At 38.8% G+C, this 19,756-nt stretch overlaps 1 pseudogene; it reads left to right on the plus strand.

The window, feature by feature from the left end:
* Window positions 1-811: 811 nt before the first annotated feature.
* LOC142951259 (5-hydroxytryptamine receptor 3A-like) overlaps window positions 812-19,756 on the plus strand; it is a 19,454-nt pseudogene continuing 509 nt past the window's right edge.

Below are 19,756 nucleotides of genomic sequence, written 5' to 3' on the forward strand. Positions count from 1 at the left end.
TCTGCTCTTCCTCACAGGTAAGCTTGGACAATGTCTGGCAACTCCTGCAGGTTGGATAAAGGCTAAACTCATTTCCTGAACATTCCTGTGGCTTGATGATTAAAAAAACAAATCTTTGTCTTTTTAAACTTTGAAAATATTTAAAAGCTTGGAAAGCTAATATGACTTTCAATTATTTTTGTAATTGGCATGTGTCTGCCTGATGTTTATATATGAATGAATGAAGAAACAATGCTTCCAGTCTGAAGTGTTTCCTGTTGATAAATGTGAATTCCAGAGTGAAACCAGTGTGACATTTCAAATAAAAACAAAACAAAAGGACGCTATATTAAAAATGTATTTAGGTTTTTAATAACTGTTTTATTTATTAGCTTATTATAGGAACACTAAAAGAAACTAACACACGTTTGCTAACATAATCAAGTTTTTATAGCAGGATTTGAGATAAAAATTGTACTTTGAATTGGGTGACAAATGGCACAAATCACTGCAATAATGCTCACATTTGAAAATCATTAGTGGACTGATGAGATCAAACCCCCACAGTTTTGCCAACGCCCAACTCAAAATGGCCTTTCAGCGACCGCAAGCACTGAATGTTACTTCAGATATTTCTGAGCTCGTGTTTTTCATGGTTTGCTAATAGATTCAGAAGCGATGCATGGCTACCCACAGAGACCAATGTTTGTCATTTCTTCTAAATTACATGCAATTAAAGGACATACAATACATTTCCAAGCCATCCAAACATAAGAGAATCTAATCTAAAAGATATTTTATAGGAGTATGTTTCCTTCTGTCATGGAGAATGATGTCTGATGTTTCTGCTGTAGATGGGGTTTACTCTGAGCGTCACTGCAGTTATCAGGATGTTTTAAATCACCTGAACCTGACCCAAAACAACGAGTTGTATTCGATGACCCGCCCCGTTAAAAACTACAAGCGCCCCACATTGGTATCACTGGAAGTTGTGCTATACGCCATTCTGGATGTGGTAAGTGATTGAAGCTTTATTTGTCAAAATTTAAAATGATAATTACCATTTGTCAGAATAGGCCAAGTCGATTTTCGATATTTCTTTCAGCTGACAAATTGTTGTAGTAAACTGCCATAACTCTTGAGCACATTGGGCGAAATTTCAAATGACACGCGCGCGATCGATTGTGTTTCACTTATATTGAACCACAAAGGCAGCAGTAACTACAGAAACGTGAAGTTTAGGAAAACAAATTCTAATTTATTAACGCAGAGCATTGTGAGACCTCTGGTACGAGCTCCCTGAGAGATTTGTTGGTCTTGTCTGAAGTGTTGCTCTGGCTGGACAAATTCTCACACTTTTGTTGTTTACAGGTTGAAAAAGACCAGAAATTCATCCCTTATGTTTGGACGGTCATGGTGAGTTCTGTCAGTAGAGACTGAACTTTTGCAGGGAAATGTTTTTCTTCAAATGGTATATTTTTGTTGGTTTTTATCAGAGCTGTTTAAAATGTATTGTCTCTTTCTCTCACTTTCCCTTCTTGTTCCTGTTTTTGACTTGTTTTCCTCTGTAGAGGTGGCACAACGAATACATTTCCTGGGATCCAAATGAGTTTTGTGGAATCAATAATGTTTCTCTTCCTGCTGAAATTCTCTGGAAGCCGGATCTCACTATTGAAGAGATGTAAGTTGAACACACACACACACACACACACACACACACACACACACACACACACACACACACACACACACACACACACACAGAGTACATTTATTGATTTTTTATTTTTTTGCATTGGATGGAAAAGTGCATCTCACATACTGGTATTAACTAATTTCACTTTGCACGAAAAATCTATAATTTACATGTATAATGAAGTTATCTATGTGGGCGACTGTGGCTAAGTGGATAGCAGGGCCGTCTTTCAATCAGAGGGTCGGCGGTTCAATCGCCGGCTCTGCTAGTCGCATGTCGATGTGTCCTTGAGCAAGACACTTAACCCCAAAATTGCTCCCGTAGTTGTGCCTACGGTAGAGAAATGTGATAGAATCTGAATTGTAAGTCGCTTTGGATAAAAGCGTCTGCTAAATGACTGTAATGTAATGTAATGTAATCTAGAGAGAACTAATTCATCAACCCGTTACCATGAGAAAACAAAGTTAATTTCTTGATAAGTAGTCACCGTAGTTGGATGTGGAGGGAAATGAACACCAGCTGCTATTTACAGCCTGTGTTCAACATTGACTGAAGCCTGACAACGGTATAAAGAAGGCTAGTTTTGTCAAGATCACAAAATAATTATCTTGGTCGTTCTCGGCTTCCGTGGTATTCTCGTTTTCTTTCTTGTAATCATCTGTTAATTTAACAATCAACACATATTTTGAATTCCATCAAAGCACTGTATCACTGTATTGACGAATAAGTGTCATGGGTGGCTATTACAAAGTTCATTATTAATAAATATCTAACCAAACACCAACAAGGATTTTGATTTATTGCATATTGTCATATTTCTCTTATTATTTTCAACATTTGGTAGATTTAGCTTTGTAGTACAGAATACCTGTGAAATGCAGTTTAAAGCATAAAGTTTTTAATCTAATCCATGCCGATAAACTACCCTGATCGGGTCTCAGCAACGTGACCGGTCCACATTAAATACAGTTTCTTTGTCAATGCTATCATGAAATTTAATGTTTACACTATTAGTTACATTCAGTCATATTAAGGTGACAACTCAGTTTTAAGCTACGAGCTAAATTTAATCACGTTACCGTGCATAGACATTATTTCAGTGAGTTCCCCATAGTGAGGCATACAGTGTTTGAATTTTGGGGAAACAGAGCACTGGTATTTGATCGATATCGGTGCATCTGTAGTTTTTAAAGCGTCCTGAAGAAATTGCCATCATGTGTGTTTTTGTGTTTGCATGCGTCTGTGTGTTCTCATAAAGGACGGAGAAGGACAAAGCCCCTCCGAGTCCTTATCTCACCATCAATGATAAAGGTGTTGTTGAAGTCCATAACGACTGGTCAGCACCTGCAGGATGCACATTTACAAATTCCCCTTCGACATACAGAGATGCAACCTCTCCTTCAAGTCTGTCGTACACACTGGTGAGCATGTTTGTGTTTACAAGAGTGTGACGGTGTTAACATCAAGACAAAAATGCATCGATATATTTTAATAAATGTAACTGGTTGAGTCGGTGCAGAAGTGAGGTATATTATTGTTGGAAATAAGTCGGAAAAACAAGTCGAAATTCAGCTGCTTGTTTTTTTCTCTCCAGCTTTGACAATGTTATGTCCTGTGATCTCGTTGAGTTACATGAGTACAGTCTTTTCAAAATAAACTTCCATCTTCACAGGAAACTAAGCTTCTTAGTTAGGTTTAGGAAAAGATAGTCGCTTGGGTAAAAAAAACCCATGGAAGTGCCGTTACGTAACAAATAAATCAACATTTACTTCTCGTTTCACTTGGGGAACAAACAGTGTTCTCCTGGCTGAAAGATGGCTGTTTGTTGTACATAATGTTCTTTGTAGGGATAACTACGAATGCTGAATGCGACCAGTCTGATCTGTTGAACTTTTATGACATCGCAATGCAGGGGCTTCCAGCAAGGGATTGCATTGGCCCAAAAAATACATGCAATCTCCCATTCTATTCTACACTCGGTCAGTCAAACAGCAACCTGCCACCCGTCACAAAAAGAGCCTCAGACTTTGAACTGTAAACCAAAATTGCTTTCTAGCTCATGCTTCTGTCTTCTCTTCGACATGATGACGTGTCTTGTGTTGTACGTCCTGGGTTTGCCCCTACTGGCTTTAGGCTATGAATCAAACTTGCACCAGCTCACTGTCTCCACCACACACCACCAGATCCCACCACTTATCATCTAATCCTTCCTTGTTATCTCAACTAAAACAACTTTACAGCTCTTTTCTCTCCCACCTCAGCAAGAGACATTCGGCTCCAGCCCAGCGACAACTCTTCAGAGGCCACAGAGTGGTCTCGTGAGCTGATGCGGACCCAGTACGAATGGCTGTTCATCAACATGACAGTTACCGCCAACAACGCCAGTGATATGGTGGTCGGCCATGACATGATTATTTACACTGTACGTATAGCCAGATGTAGATGGGTATATTTCAGTTTCTTTCTTTCCTTATTTATATCCTTCTGTCTTTTGTCATCCTGTCCACCAACCTTTCCTTCTTTACATCCTGTTTTCTTCCTCCTTCGTTCTCTTGTTCACTCTTATTTCCTTCCTTTTCCTTCTTTAACCGATCTGAAAATATAACAAATCATTTTACTGCTTTTTACTCCAGTAATAATCTGAGTGCAGTACGTCTAGTCTTCCACTGTACTTTTACTTAATGACCCTGTTTTCGTTTTTTAGCACGGGAGAGCTGAGCACATTGGTGCAGATTACCTTAATTTTGTAAACCTGGTACTACATAGTATTTCAAGCTGCCTTTCCCAGATGTGCAAAAGAAGCAACATCTGAACCATCTGACACAAACATCTTTTCACAGATCACCATGAAGAGGTGGTCTATCCTCTACATTGTCAACTTCTTGACACCCGTCCTGTTCTTCTTGTGTCTGGACTTGACCTCCTTTCTGATCTCAGACACTGGGGGCGAGAAGCTCAGCTTCAAGGTCACCGTGCTGCTTGCTGTCACAGTGTTACAACTTATTCTGAATGAAATTCTGCCTGCCACTTCAAACAGAATTCCTCTTATAGGTAAAGAAGCTCATAGTCATTCCTTTGATTGCACTGAGGCCCTGTCCACACTACTCCGTTTTTACTCCGTATTTGCTACGTTTACACTGAGCGGCCACACTACGCCGGAGTTTTAGAGCACCCTAAACGGAGGAATCTGAAAACTCCGCCGAGGTTGGAGGTATTTGAGAACTCCGGGGTTGCGTTTGCGTGTGGATGGTCGTATACGGATGTGCTTAGAAAAAATTACGCCCACACCCGTGTTCGCTACTGGATTGGTTCTTGGCAACCATGACGTCTCCGTCCCTGATTCGTCACACTCACTATCACATGACCTGTACCCGGAAGAAAACAAACTGGGCTACCAGCGATTCATTTCAACATGGATAACTAATTGCAAGCGTTGCTGCTAGCACAACAGCTACATGATGTTGCTGCTAGCACAACAGCTAGCAGCAGCTAGCAGCTGTTGTGCAGTAAAAGTCTGCATTTCTGTGGAGGAAGCAGCTGTTATTGGAGTGATTAGCGAGCGGCGTGACCGTCATCAGCCCTATGGAGCAGCTCGTTGTTTTTAGATTCTAATGAGAAGACATGCTGCACTAACGTTTTACTTCTTCCGTTTGGTAGCCTTGATAGACCTTAGTCTGTAAGTATGTATTTATGAAGCATGAAAAGATGTACGTAGATATATTCTATTCGTGTGTTTAGTATAACATTTGTGTTGTATTAAATGCTAATCGCGGTTAGCATTTCTCCATTGGCAGTAATGTTAAAATTAGCTTAGAAGCTAGCTAGGCGGACATGTTACATGCTGGCTATATCATGGATTGTTGTTTTGTATTCATGTAATGTGTATAGGGACAGTTTGTAAAGCCATATTTCATATTGTGTTTCCACAGTTTTACAAATAAGAAAGATTCACACTGAAGTCTTGAAACTCTTCTATGGATTCCATGGTCTTTATTTCACGGATCTACTGTTAGCGATCTGCTAAGCTTTCCTGCACGAAGCAAGAGCAGAATAGAGTGAGAGACGTGTGTTGACCACATTGATGGACCCATATTCTAGTAAACGTTTACGTGTAAGTGTTGATGTTAAAGTAAATTTGATGTGAGAGAGAGAGAGATAGACCTGCAGCGCTGTAACTACGTCTGAAAAATAAAACTTCTAAAACTTTCCACGAACTGTGTCTGTTTGAGTTTATAGAGGGAGATTTTAAGTATCAAATACAACCTTTCATTATTAAAGACTACTTTATTACTCTGTCGTATTTTTTTTTTTTTAACTAAGCAAGCAATCCACTTCCTGTTTACACCGTCACGCGCATGCCCAGTGTACGTTAATGGTCACGTGCTGTCCGCCTTCGAAGGCTGCCGTGTGGACGCAGATCAACTCGAGAATGATGCTGAAACTCCCGTGTGGACGGAGATCGTTTCTATTTGACAAATCTGCATCCAAGGAGAAACGGAGTAATGTGGACAGGGCCTGAGTCAATGAGTAGTTATTGATGCTGCTTCCCTCCCCAGCGCTCTACTGCATTGGGATTTTTGCTCTGATGCTGCTGAGCCTCCTGGAGACAATATTGGTGATGCATCTGATGGAGAAAGACTCCCAAGCAGCCAAAGACATCGATGCAGATGAAGGTCGAAGCCGGAGTGAGGGCGGTAACAAACGGGGAAAGGCCAATATCCAAAACTCTCACGGAGGTAAGACCAGGAGCCAGTTGCACCAGCTGTTTGAAGGTTTAAAATTGGCCTAGTTAAGAATAACTTGATAGACATTGGTAGTTACTAGTCCTTATTAACCTCTTAAGCTCGGACCCTATTTGTAGGCCTCTGCTTGAAAATGGCATAGCCCTACAAGTGACCATAGTTCTGTAACAAACACACAAAGAGGTGGAAAGTATACATTAAATATGCATTTCCACCTCCGTGTGTCTCAAGTAAGTAAGTACAAATACTTTACTGATGTATTTCAATTTTGTGAGTCTTTATACAGGTATGTGATTGGCAAAGGTCCAGAAGTAGGAGAATATGCGGATCGTCCGCATCCTACCACGTGCCGATCATATACCTTGATGTTGTTCTTGTTGTGTACTACATACCTGCACCTCGATTTAGCGTTTGATACATTTTAAACTTCAACTGACCCTTGAACATCATTTCACAGATCACCATGAGGAGGCAGTCTGCCCTCTACATTGTCAACTTCTTGCTACCGATCCTCTTCTTCTTGTGTCTGGACTTGACCTCCTTCCTGATCTCAGACACTGGGGGCGAGAAGCTCAGCTTCAAGGTCACTGTGCTGCTTGCCGTCACTGTGATGCAGTGTATATGTATATATATATTCATATACATATATATGAATATATATATATATATATATATATATATGAATATACATATATATGAATATATATATATATATACATATATATGAATATATATATATACATACATACATATATATACACATATATACACATATACATATATATACATATACACACACATACATACATATGCATATACACACATATACATACATACATACATACATACATATACATATATACATATATATACATATACATATACATACATATATATATACATATACATATACATATGTATATATATATATACATATATACATATATATATACATATACGTATATATATATACGTATATATATATATAAATATATGTGTATATATATATGTGTATATATATATATATATGTGTATGTGTATATATATATATATATGTATATATATATATATGTATATATATATATATATGTATATATATGTATATATATATATATATATGTATATATATATGTATATATATATATATATATGTATATATATATATATATATATATATATGTATATATATATATATATAGTCAACAGGGAAAGTAAACGTGTTGAGAAAAAAAGATGCAAATTAACTGCCAAAGATTTGAGAAGAATCAAACGTGAAGCTACCAGGAACCCATTATCCTCCAGTAGTCATATTCCAGAACTGCAACCTACCTGGAGTGCCCAGAAGTACACGGTGTTCAGTGCTCAGAGACATGGCCACCGTAAGGAAGGCTGAAACCCGACCACCACTGAACAAGACACATCAAGACTGGGCCAAGAAATATCGGAAGACAGATTTTTCAAAGGTTTTATGGACTGATGAGATGAGAGTGACTCTTGACGGTCCAGATGGATGGGCCCGTGGCTGGATCAGTAACGGGCACAGAGCTCCACTTCGACTCAGACGCCAGCAAGTTGGAGATGGGGTCCTGGTATGGGCTGGTATTATTAAAGATGAGCTAGTTGGACCTTTTCAGGTTGAAGATGGACTCAAAATCAACTCCCAAACCTACTGCCAGTTTTTAGAAGACACTTTCTTCAAGCAGTGGTACAAGAAAAGGTCTGCAACTTTCAAGAAGACCATGATTTGTATGCAGGACAATGCTCCATTTCCCTGCATACAAGTACTCCACTGCGTGGCTAGCCAGTAAAGGCCTTAAAGATGAAAGAATGATGACATGGCCCCCTTCCTCACCTGACCTAAACCCTATTGAGATATTGTGGGCCCTTCTTAAACGGGAGATTTACGGTGAAGGAAAACAGTCCACCTGGGAGGCTGTGGTTGATCGTCAACAGATCAAGAAAGTGACAGAATCCATGAATGGAAGGCTCATTACTGAAAAGAAGGGGGGCTATAGTGTCACAGATTTTTTTTTTTTTAAATATCAATAACGTTTATTTGTAAATTTTGAGTTGTTTGTTTATTATTCTCACTTTAACAGATAGAAATAAACAAGTGAGATGGGAACATTTTTCATTTAGTTGCATAATAATTGTGCACACTAATAGTTGCCCAATAATTGTGCACACATAGATATTCTCCTAAGAAAGCCAAAACCTCACTTTTACTTTATTAAATATTCAGGTTTGAGGTTTATTAACATTTTGGATTGACCGAGAGCACTGTCGTTCAATAATAAAATGAATCCTCAAAAATACAACTTGCCTAATAATTGTGCACACAGTGTATTGTTTGGAGGCATCTGTGTATTTAGGCTGCCTGTCGACAGAAATTAAACACATGCTGATGATGCCTTAGTGCTGAAATGTGTAGTTTTTTTTACCATTCGACCTGATAGTTATTATTTTATATTAAGTATAAAGTGCTGGTTTCTTCTAGGTCATTGGAGCTCAGTTTAACAGCAGAAGGTAGTAAATATTTCTGTGTAGGCATCATGTTGAAGCACTGCATCAATCTAACTTTGCCTTTGTTTCTGTTTTTGGGTGCAGAGAGGATCATTCCAGTCCACAGTGAATACCTGATGGTCAACATACGAGTCCTCAAGCAGAACTGGTGAAAATACACGCTTCAAGTTCCAGCTTCCTGAACTTCATGTCCATGTGAGACGCTATACCATGTTGAGTGCCCTCTTCAGTCAAGTCTGGACTCAGTGACTCATTACTCTTGATCAACTCAGGGCAAGTGGCTAATCCTTTCATGTTTATTCATGGTTATCCTTCATATATATGGACACATGCTGTTTCTTCAAGATCTCAACACTGCTTTGTGAGTATATTGTACAAGATATTGCATCAGTTGTAATGGGAAAATATGTCATAGTCTCATGTACAGGTTTAAGGAATGTAAGTCCTAAAAGAGCAGACACCAAACTGTAGTTTCAGTAGATGACTTTAATTAGTTTAGTATCCAGGTGTCTTGTTATCTGTTATCATTGTGCACTGTTTCTTTCTTCTTCGTAAGACAGAGACACAGAGAGGCCTTGATTAACAGAGATCCTCTGTTTGAAATACTTTTGACTTCCTTTGCTGACGCATTATCTGAAGTTGTAAAGGCGTAAACCTTTGCATGCAGATATGATGTGTGAGGGTAAAGAATGTCTGTTCTGTCTCTGCAATGGTCATTTTAACAGTGTCACAGTGGCTTCAAAGGAAGCATCTGTTGTGTGTTTAAACTCTCTATTGTAAGGCAAACTGTGAACAAAGGGATTTGCAAACAGGAGATAAAGCATCTTCCTGACTGTCTTAAATGAAGTATACTAAGGCTCGAAGGATGACCTGCCTTTTATTGTGTTCTTTGTGTATTCTTGTTAGCTAAGCAGATAACAGGAAGCTGTCTGAGCATCAATGTCCATGCATTCTGACTGTTGGGTAGATCACTCTCCCAGATCACTGCAATGTGTCTGTGAGACTGTTCTCTTTGCTTGCAAGCAAATAAATTGACTTTACAAACCTTGATCGTTCATCAAAACTCTGTTTTACTTTATATTGATAGAAAACCTCAACTTTCTTCTCCCGACTAGTCATAAGAAATATTCCACAACACAGTTCAACCTGTTTTTCACAGAGAATGTTAGTTTCTTAAGGTATATCAATGATGGTCTGTACTTTGATTTACAATATGCTTTATTTGATATTTCCTTTGTAATTTACAATAATCAGAAGTTGACTGAAATCTATGCCAACCAATTGTATTACGTTCTACGTTGTATCATATTTTTGTACCGTGATGTCTTATACATTGTCACTATATTTTTTACGGTAAAGTTCTGGCAACCACAGCTGCCGGTAATTTACCGTTAAGTTGCATTTTTCAATAAAATGCCGTAATGTATCATACAGTTGTACTGTGTTTTTTACTGAGAAAAACTGTAATTAGCTTCACAGTATAGTTGCTGTTTATAAAGTTATTTACCGTAAACACGTTTATAACATGGTTGTTATTTCTAAAGCAAATTACCGTAAACAGGTTTATGAAATCTCTGTTTTTTATAGTAATTTACCGTAAACAAAAAACAGTTCTCAACTGTGAAATCTACGGTTGCAAAAATAATATACCGTGATGTATTATACATTCTCACTTTATTTTTTTACGGTGAAGTTCTGGCAACCACAGCTGCCAGTAATTTACCGTTAAATTGCATATTACCGTAAACAGGTTAATGAAATCTCTTGTTTTTTATAGTAATTTATCGTAAACAAAAAACAGTTCTCAACTGTGAAATCTACGGTTGCAAAAAAGATATACCGTGATGTATTATACATTCTCACTTTATTTTTTACGGTGAAGTTCTGGCAACCACAGCTGCCGGTAATTTACCGTATATTACACAGAATTTTTTTTACAGTGCTGTTATTATTGATATATGTTAAATAATCCTATTGATGTTGATAATTTAATTTTCATACTTGCCAGAAACCAAACCCGCTCCTGCCAGATCAGAACACATGAACATAGGTCTGTATGTGTCACGATAACGAGGTCTATCTATGTTGTATGATTGTTTAATTCATTCTATCATTGATCAGGTTGTATTCAGTGATTTATATCCAATCGTTTGGTACCGTTCTGCAGCTGAGACAGTCCAGATTTAAAATATGGAAGAATTAAATAGACTATGTAAGTAACGAGTATTAATTCTGTAAATTAAATTTAAATTAAATAATCAAGACCGTTGTCAGGATGGGAGGGGTTTGGTGTTCCCGCCATAAGCTGCACCCCCTTTTCAAATGAAATTATGATATTCATAATGTCCCCATATTTGACAGGTTATAAAAACAAATCCTTAGGAGGTTATATTAACCTTTCACTGGATTGTTGGGGAAATTATGAATATCATAATTTCATTTTGCCTTCAATTTTCTCAAAAACTGTACAGTAAAATCTCATGAAAGTACCCATGGACATAGTAGGGGTCCTTATGAACAACAATCCAGTGAAAGGTGAATTTAACCTCTCATGGATTTATTTTTATAACCTGTCAAATATGGGGAAATTATGAATATGAATGCCATTTGAGCTGACTTTGCCTTTTCTTTAAAAAAAACCTGTACAGTAAAATGACATTACATTTGACATGGACATATATGGGGTCATCATGAACAGAACTCAAATGGAAATTGTAGTTAACCAATGAAAGAAATGTTTTTATTACAGATCAAAGATTATTATTTGGTAATATTATAATTTTCAAACCCTTTTTTAATTAAAGATAGTACAGCAGTGTAACTTCAGATTTTATTATTGTTGGATTTCATATAATGTCTTTGACATGTTATATCAAATTATTGATCAAATATAGGTCTATTTCTGGGGGTTTTGGGCTATCCAAGCACCCGTACCGTAGTACCACAAATAGACGAGCATTACATTTCAAGCGCTGGCTGATGTGACCGAATTCCGCGGATAACTGGTTTTGAATTAACTGGTTTATGTTCGAGTGCGTAAAGCGGATGTGTCGTATAGAGTGGCCTTTCAGGACCCACGTTGAATAAACAGGAAATAAACATAAAAATATTTTTCTCAATAATTCCATAGAATGACTGATTTATATGTAATCAAGGCATCGTTGACTCCACCCATACAGAAAATCAGACATTTTTACTGTACCAATTAAGAGATATTTCAAAGTAAATAAAATAAAGTGCACAACAAACAGATAACAGGACTGTAAACAAGTGTAATGTAAGTGTAATGTAAAAGTGACAAGTGTATTAAAATATGAAGGGATGTGCAGTAGGGAGGGAAGAAAATTGTCCTGGGGATGACAGAGTCAGTCGGTGGGGGACCCGGGCTCTGTTAATGAGCCCGACTGCCGACGGGAAGAAACTGTTCGTGTGGCGTGATGTCTTGGTCCTGATGGACCTCAGCCTCCTACCAGATGGAAGGGGCACGAACAGATCATGTCCAGGGTGAGAGGGGTCGGCTGCAATCTTTCTTGCTCGCTTCAGGGTCCTTGAAGCGAACAAGTCCTGGAGGGACGGCAAATTGCAGCCAATCACCCTCTCGGCAGAGCGGATGATGCGCTGCAGCCTGCCCTTATCCTTGGCTGTGGCTGCAGTGTACCAGACTGTGATGGAGGAGCAGAGGATGGACTCAATGATGGCTGTGTAGAAGTGCACCATCATTGTCTTTGGCAGGTTGAATTTCTTCAGCTGCCTCAGGAAGTACATCCTCTGCTGAGCCTTCTTGATAATGGAGCTGATGTTCAGCTGCCACTTGAGGTCCTGGGTTATGATGGAGCCCAGGAAGCAGAAGGACTCCACAGCGTCAACGGGGGAGTCACACAGAGTGATAGGGGCAGGTGGGACTGTGTTCTTCCTGAAATCCACAACCATCTCCACTGTCTTTAGAGTGTTGAGCTCTAGGATGTTCCGGCCGCACCAGGTCACCAGATGGTCAGTCTCCCACCTGTAGGCGGACTCATCCCCACCAGAGATGAGTCCAATGAGGGTGGTGTCATCCGCAAACTTCAGGAGCTTGACGGACTGGTGACTGGAGGTGCAGCTGTTGGTGTACAGGGAGAAGAGCAGAGGGGAAAGAACGCAGCTTTGGGGGGAGCCGGTGATGATGGACCGAGAGGCTGAGACGTGTTTTCCGAGCTTCACGTGCTGCTTCCTGTCAGACAGGAAGTCTGTGATCCACTTGCAGGTGGAGTTGGGCACGTGACGTAGGTTCCTGGGGAGTCCAGATGCTGGAGGATCAAATGAAGGGCCATGTTGACTGCGTCCTCTACAGACCTGTTGGCTCTGTAGGTGAACTGCAGGGGGTCCAGGAGTGGATCAGTGAGGGTTTTTAGGTGGGATAGGACTAGGCGTTCAAAAGACTTCATAACCACAGAGGTCAGGGCGACGGGCCTGTAGTCATTGAGTCCTGTGATCCTAGGTTTTTTGGGGACAGGGAGAATGGTGAGGGCTTGAAGCAGGCTGGTACGTGGCATGTCTCCAAGGAGACATGCCTCTTTGCAGCCGGCCCGGACTCTGTTTTAAAAAAAACAGGCTGTTTTTTAAAAAGCCTGTTGAATAGAGAGAGTCATCACTGGGGAAGGGGGTATGAGCCCCTGCTGAACTGGGGGAGGGGGGGCTGGTGGTCTGGGGCTGGTTGATGGAGCTGTGGGGGATGGAGTCAGGACTGTCCCATTGTCTGTCAAAGCGACAGTAGAACTCGTTCAGCTCGTCTGCCAGGCGGAGGTTGTTCATGGAGTGGGGGGGTTTTAGGCTTGTAATTGGTGATCTGTCTGAGACCTCTCCAGACAGAAGCAGAGTCACTTGCTGAGAGCTGGTGTTGCAGTTTCTCAGAGTACAGTCGTTTAGCGTTCCTCACCGCCTTGCTAAACCTGTACTTTGCCTCTTTGTACAAGTCCTTGTCCCCACTCCTAAATGCCTGATCTTTCTGCAGTCTTAGCTTTCTGATTTCTGCTATAAACCAGGGTTTGTCATTGTTGTAACTCATCCTGGTGCTTGATGGAACACAGCTGTCCTCACAGAAGCTGATATATGAAGTTACAGCCTCTGTGTACTCATCCAGACTGTTGGTGGCAGTCCTGAAGACATCCCAGCCTGTACAGTCCAAGCACGCCCGAAGATCCTCTAGAGAGCACACATGTCAAACTCAAGGCCCGCCACGTCATTTTATGTGGCCCGCGAATCCGCCAGCAAAAAAAAATAAAAAATAAAAAAAAGATTTTTTTATTTTATTTTAGAAAAGAAATTAAAAGTTAGACTTGAAAATAAAAGTATCCCCATAGGCGAAATTATGAGATAGAAAGTTGAAATTATGAGATAGAAAGTTGAAATCATGAGATAGAAAGTTGAAATTATGAGATAGCATGTTGTCTGTGTACCGACATTAAAACTATCACAACAGGTGGACAGGAGAGGGAACAGCCCGTAAAGAGGTTTTCCAACAAGTGATTGAGTTGAAAAAGATCGACAAATAATTCCAAAATGTCCACGAAGAGAAAAATGGATGCAGAGGGAAGAAAATGTAATTTAAGATGGGAAAGCGAATACATGTCTGTGCTTCAGGGAGAACAACGGGTCTGTCTTCTGTGTTATGATGCGTGTCGGTGATGAAGGATACAATTCACGTCGGCATTTTGACACCAAACACGGAGCTAAATTTAGCCTCCAAGAAAAACTAATTGTCCAAGAATTAACAGGCAGACTGCAATCACAGCAGAATATATTTACAAAAGCTACAGCCCAGTGCATGCTAAAGGTATGTGAGCAGGTGAGCTCCGACCAGATACAGACTTTTACAAATGTTAGTTTGTGAAGAAACACCATCGCAGACCAAGTTCAGGAACTAGCAGCAATCTAACAACACAGCTAGCTAAGAGACGAGCAGGTACTTGTCTTCTTCATTAGCTGTTGATGAAAGCACAGACAACACGGACACAGAGCATCTATCCATGTTTATAAGACCTGACTCTCAGTGAGGAGCTCTTGGATGTAGCTGCCATGCACGGGACAATGACAGGGACATTAGTGATGCAGAGAGGTGACAAAAATAGCTTTGAACAAAGTTAATGTCATAACTTGTGTTTGATGATATTTGTCTTTGTTATGGCGACATTCATTTACATTTTAAATAAAAGGCAAAATATGAGAACAATACTGCAAAATTTGTTCAAATTTAAGTTAATTTATTGTATTATTATTATAAAAAAGGAAATACAATAGAAATGTTCACTGTGCTGCTAACGTTAGCTCTCCTGTTGATTTCAACACTGATCAGTTGTTTAGATAATAGACAGACAGAGAGATAATAGACAGACAGACAGATAGATAATAGACAGACAGATAATAGACAGACAGACAGATAATAGACAATAGAAAGACAGATAATAGACAGACAGACAGATAATAGACAGACAGACAGATAATAGATAATAGAAAGACAGACAATAGACAGACAGACAGATAATAGACAGACAGACAGATAGATAATAGACAGACAGATAATAGACAGACAGACAGATAATAGACAATAGAAAGACAGATAATAGACAGACAGACAGATAACAGACAGACAGACAGATAATAGATAATAGAAAGACAGACAATAGACAGACAGACAGATAATAGACAGACAGACAGATAGATAATAGACAGACAGATAATAGACAGACAGACAGATAATAGACAATAGAAAGACAGATAATAGACAGACAGATAGATAATAGACAGACAGATAATAGACAGACAGATAATAGACAGACAGACAGATAATAGACAGACAGATAGATAATAGACAGACAGATAATAGATAATAGACAGACAGATAATAGACAGACAGATAGATAATAGACAGATAGACAGACAATAGACAGACAGATAATAGACAGACAGATAGATAATAGACAGGCAGACAGATAGATACACTGAACCCCCGGCTCCCCGGGCGCCTATCATTGGCAGCCCACTGCTCCCTATATGCAGGGATGGGTCAAATGCAGAAGTCAAATTTTGTGTATGTGTATATGTATATGACAATAAAATCCTAACTTCCTCTTGTACACGAGACCCCCCTTTAAAGGGGGCTAGAGGGGGGGGGCGACAGAGTACACACATGTGTACAATTCACTTTTGCGAAACGAATAAAAAAATAAAAAAAGAATACCTGTGTAACAAAGAGATTCTGGGCGAAACAACCATGGGAGCCATTTTACACACTGCAAAACACAATTATACATGAACTAAGATCATATCTAGAAGATATCTATAAGTTTTACCTCAATACCACGTTTTTTTGGGCAAAAAACTGCGTACTATGGTCTTTGTTTTGGTCTCTCATGAGAAAGCGTGGAGCGTTCATGGCGGATGAGCTTCCAAAAATGAGAATTTTGCATGCCTTTGCTTGGTTTATGCTGGCCTGCTTCATTCAATCGGAGTCAAATCAGTTTTAGAGACTGTAAAACCTGTTGTGCTATGACTGTGGCTATGCCATTGATATTTTTAGGCATTATTTCAAGTAATATTTTAGACACAAGTGCATTTTTTCAGGCGAACCTGAAACATTTTCAATTTGAGCTGTGCCATATGTGTATTTGTTATTAACCAGTAACATATACACATATCAGCACATCTCACAAGTGTTACCTGTATTATACAATAAAAAAATTATTAAAATAGACCTTGTATTTGCAGAAATACACTCACTTTGGTATGGGTATGCAATTTTCGAGCAGAAGCCTAAAAATAGGGCTAGTGTTCAAGAGGTTACTTCCTTCCTTAAAACTGTCTGTCTGTCTGACTCACTCAGTCCATATAACTATCTGTCCTCTTCTACTCTGTTAGTCTTTCTCTTCCGTTTCTTGGATGGACCAGGCAGAGGATCGTCTTCAGGAACTTTAGCGTGTTCGATTGGACTAGTTTCAGTTTCCTTGTTGAAGTCGGTGCTGCTTTCAGCAGACTCATCCCACCATCTGATTTCTTCCCATTTATTGTATGGACCAGCCACTTCCGCATATTCATTATTGTTATCAAGATTGCGATTGTAAGCGTTGTCATCTACATTGTCGTTGTTGATGCCGTCATTGTTGTCAATGTTGACAATATTATTCATGTTGTCATTGAAATCATATTGGTTGGCTGGGTCCCTGTCATCGCGTATGAGTTCATCGATCGCAATTAGTTCTTCGGCCGTAAACCTGGACCGGTCATAAAACAAATAGACGGGGGGGTGATCCGGTATTCCATCATTGTTGACAAATTCCACAAAGCCCTGGGCTCCAACATAATTTCGATCTCCTGTTGGAGTAGGAGGAAAGATGAATCCGGGGTAGTGAAGGTCAAGAAGCATGACATGATTATCATTTCTTCTATAACGTGCATTTACATTTACGTTTTGAGATCCGTCTCCTGTTTCGTCCATTTCAACTACTGGTCTGTACTACTACTACTAGATAGATAGTTATAAACTTTATTCAACCCCAGGGGGGAATTAGATGACACAAATATACTACCACAAATATACAGTTTGTCTCCTAACAAAAATGTGTTCGGAGTATTGTATTGTATTGTATTGTAATGTATTGTATTCATAGGCCTACTAGCTTATTGCACTTATCGTTTGTGGCACTTATTGCATTCGTTTGTTTCTGCACTGTACGTTGGCTCTGGTTTATGCTCTTAGATGCTTGTTTGAGGAAAGGACATGCACTTATTACTTCTGGTGACTAGTTCTCTCGAAAACCGATGTTGAATACACTTATTGTAAGTTGCTTTGGATAAAAGCGTCTGCTAAATGACTGTAATGTACTGTAATGTAAATGTGGGCTTTGAGTACTGAGCTATGCTGATCTGTGCTTTGATCTGTGACGTCACATAAGTCTCTAGGACCCATTTTTTAGGTGTTCTTGTATACGAAAAACTATCTACACCTGTGATTATTGTGGCCAAAAGAATTAACGATAAAAACATTATTGCAATATCCTGAAATATAATCATAATAATGCTGTCAGCGAAATTCATATTACACTTTGTTTATTGAGCGTTTTGTCTATTTCTTGGCGAATGAGTTACACTCTAAATACAATATGAGTGTAGGGAGGTGGAGAGAGAGTCTGTAACCATAACTGTTCGTATAAAATAAATTAAGAGGCGCTCGATTATTTACACAATATTATCATATGTGTATTATTAATATGTCCATTTATAAATGTCTAGTGTATATATTGCAACATGTGGGACAATAGTAAACTGCTCAGATCCCTGTCACTGTTTACAATTTTTAATAAAAATATTTTTTAATCACTTAAGTTTATTTGATTTGATCGTTTTAATCAAAACTGGAGTAGACCCGTGAGAGCATTTTAGGCTTTTTCCAATGCATATTCTTTTATTATTTATATTATTGTTATTTTTGATGTGCTATTAAATTATTCAATCAATCAAAATCCTTAGAATATAAATACAATAACAGTCTTATCCTTATGCATTCCAGTTTCAATGTTCTCTCCTCCATGGTTATTATTTTTTAATTGTCAATTATATTGCGGTATTGCCTTCTCGAGCAGGTAGAGGGCAACTTGATGACTAAGCGAGGGAAAAAGAGATATGTTCAATTCATATCTTTTAAATGGCAGCTGATCCAGCAAATCTAAGCACCTCTCTGTTGTCTTTGGACTTTCATTTGTCTCCTGAAATCTGTAGGGTTTAGTTTTAGTTTGGGACATACTTGATATTTATAGTAATATGCAAGGACATTTTATTCATGAAGCAAATTTATTAATAAGTAAACTCAATGTGTGTTACATCAAAAGGCACGTGTAAAACACCCTTCCACCCAAAAAAAGCAAAGAACCCGGATCCACCTCTCAGACACAGACAGTAACTACAGTTTTATGTTTGGGGTTAGGGAGCATTACAGTAGCCCTCCTTGGTAGTTGGTAACATGAACTACATTTACTATGACTTGTTTCGACATACTATACTATGTCGAAACAAGTTTCTTAAAAGAAATGGCTTGATATATAAATCCTCCCAATTATTGATTTGTTTTTAAAGTGAGAGAGTTACTGACATGACTTTCAAAGTTAAGGTCAGAGTCCAAAATAACTCCTGACTTACTGTCTCTGAAATACGATGAGTAAGTGAATACATTTCCTCACTCTGGTTTTTGGGATCTACAATGATCTGATGATTATTTTCAATCGATTGATCTTCTGATTATTTGATCTATGAATTAAGTGTAGGGAAAAATGTCCATCCCAGTTTCCCAGATCAAAAACAAGCTCATCTTTAGGTTGGAGAATCTGAGAGTGTTTGACATTGTTGCTCAAAACGTGATTTAAACAATTAATCAGTCAACAAAATAGTTGCGATTAATATAATGTAGATCAACTAAGCAATGATTCCACTAATCGTTTAAGCTCTAAACTCGTCACATTTGGTTGTAAAGAGGAATTAATCCGGAATTGGATGGTAGTCATCAGCTTTTAAATTGTTCAATTTAAATTGCAGAAAGAGAGAGAAATATTCAGGCAGGTTCTGGAAAAGGTTAGGATGATAAAGCAAAATGAAATGTCAGTGGAGTAGCATTATTAAAAATGCATAGTGCAACTTGGTTTGGTCACCCAAGGACACAAAGAAAACATGACATTAAACATTTCACAAACACATTTACAGTTGAGGCACACAGCTGCTGCTTTTATCCAAAGTAATTTATAATAAATGCAGCAGTGGAATATGTGTACAGTCTTTGATCACTAAGCAGAAA

Source organism: Anarhichas minor, unplaced genomic scaffold, assembly GCF_050575085.1.
Source record: "Anarhichas minor isolate MPS153535 unplaced genomic scaffold, ASM5057508v1 ptg000017l, whole genome shotgun sequence".
Classification (NCBI taxonomy): Eukaryota; Metazoa; Chordata; class Actinopteri; order Perciformes; family Anarhichadidae; genus Anarhichas; species Anarhichas minor.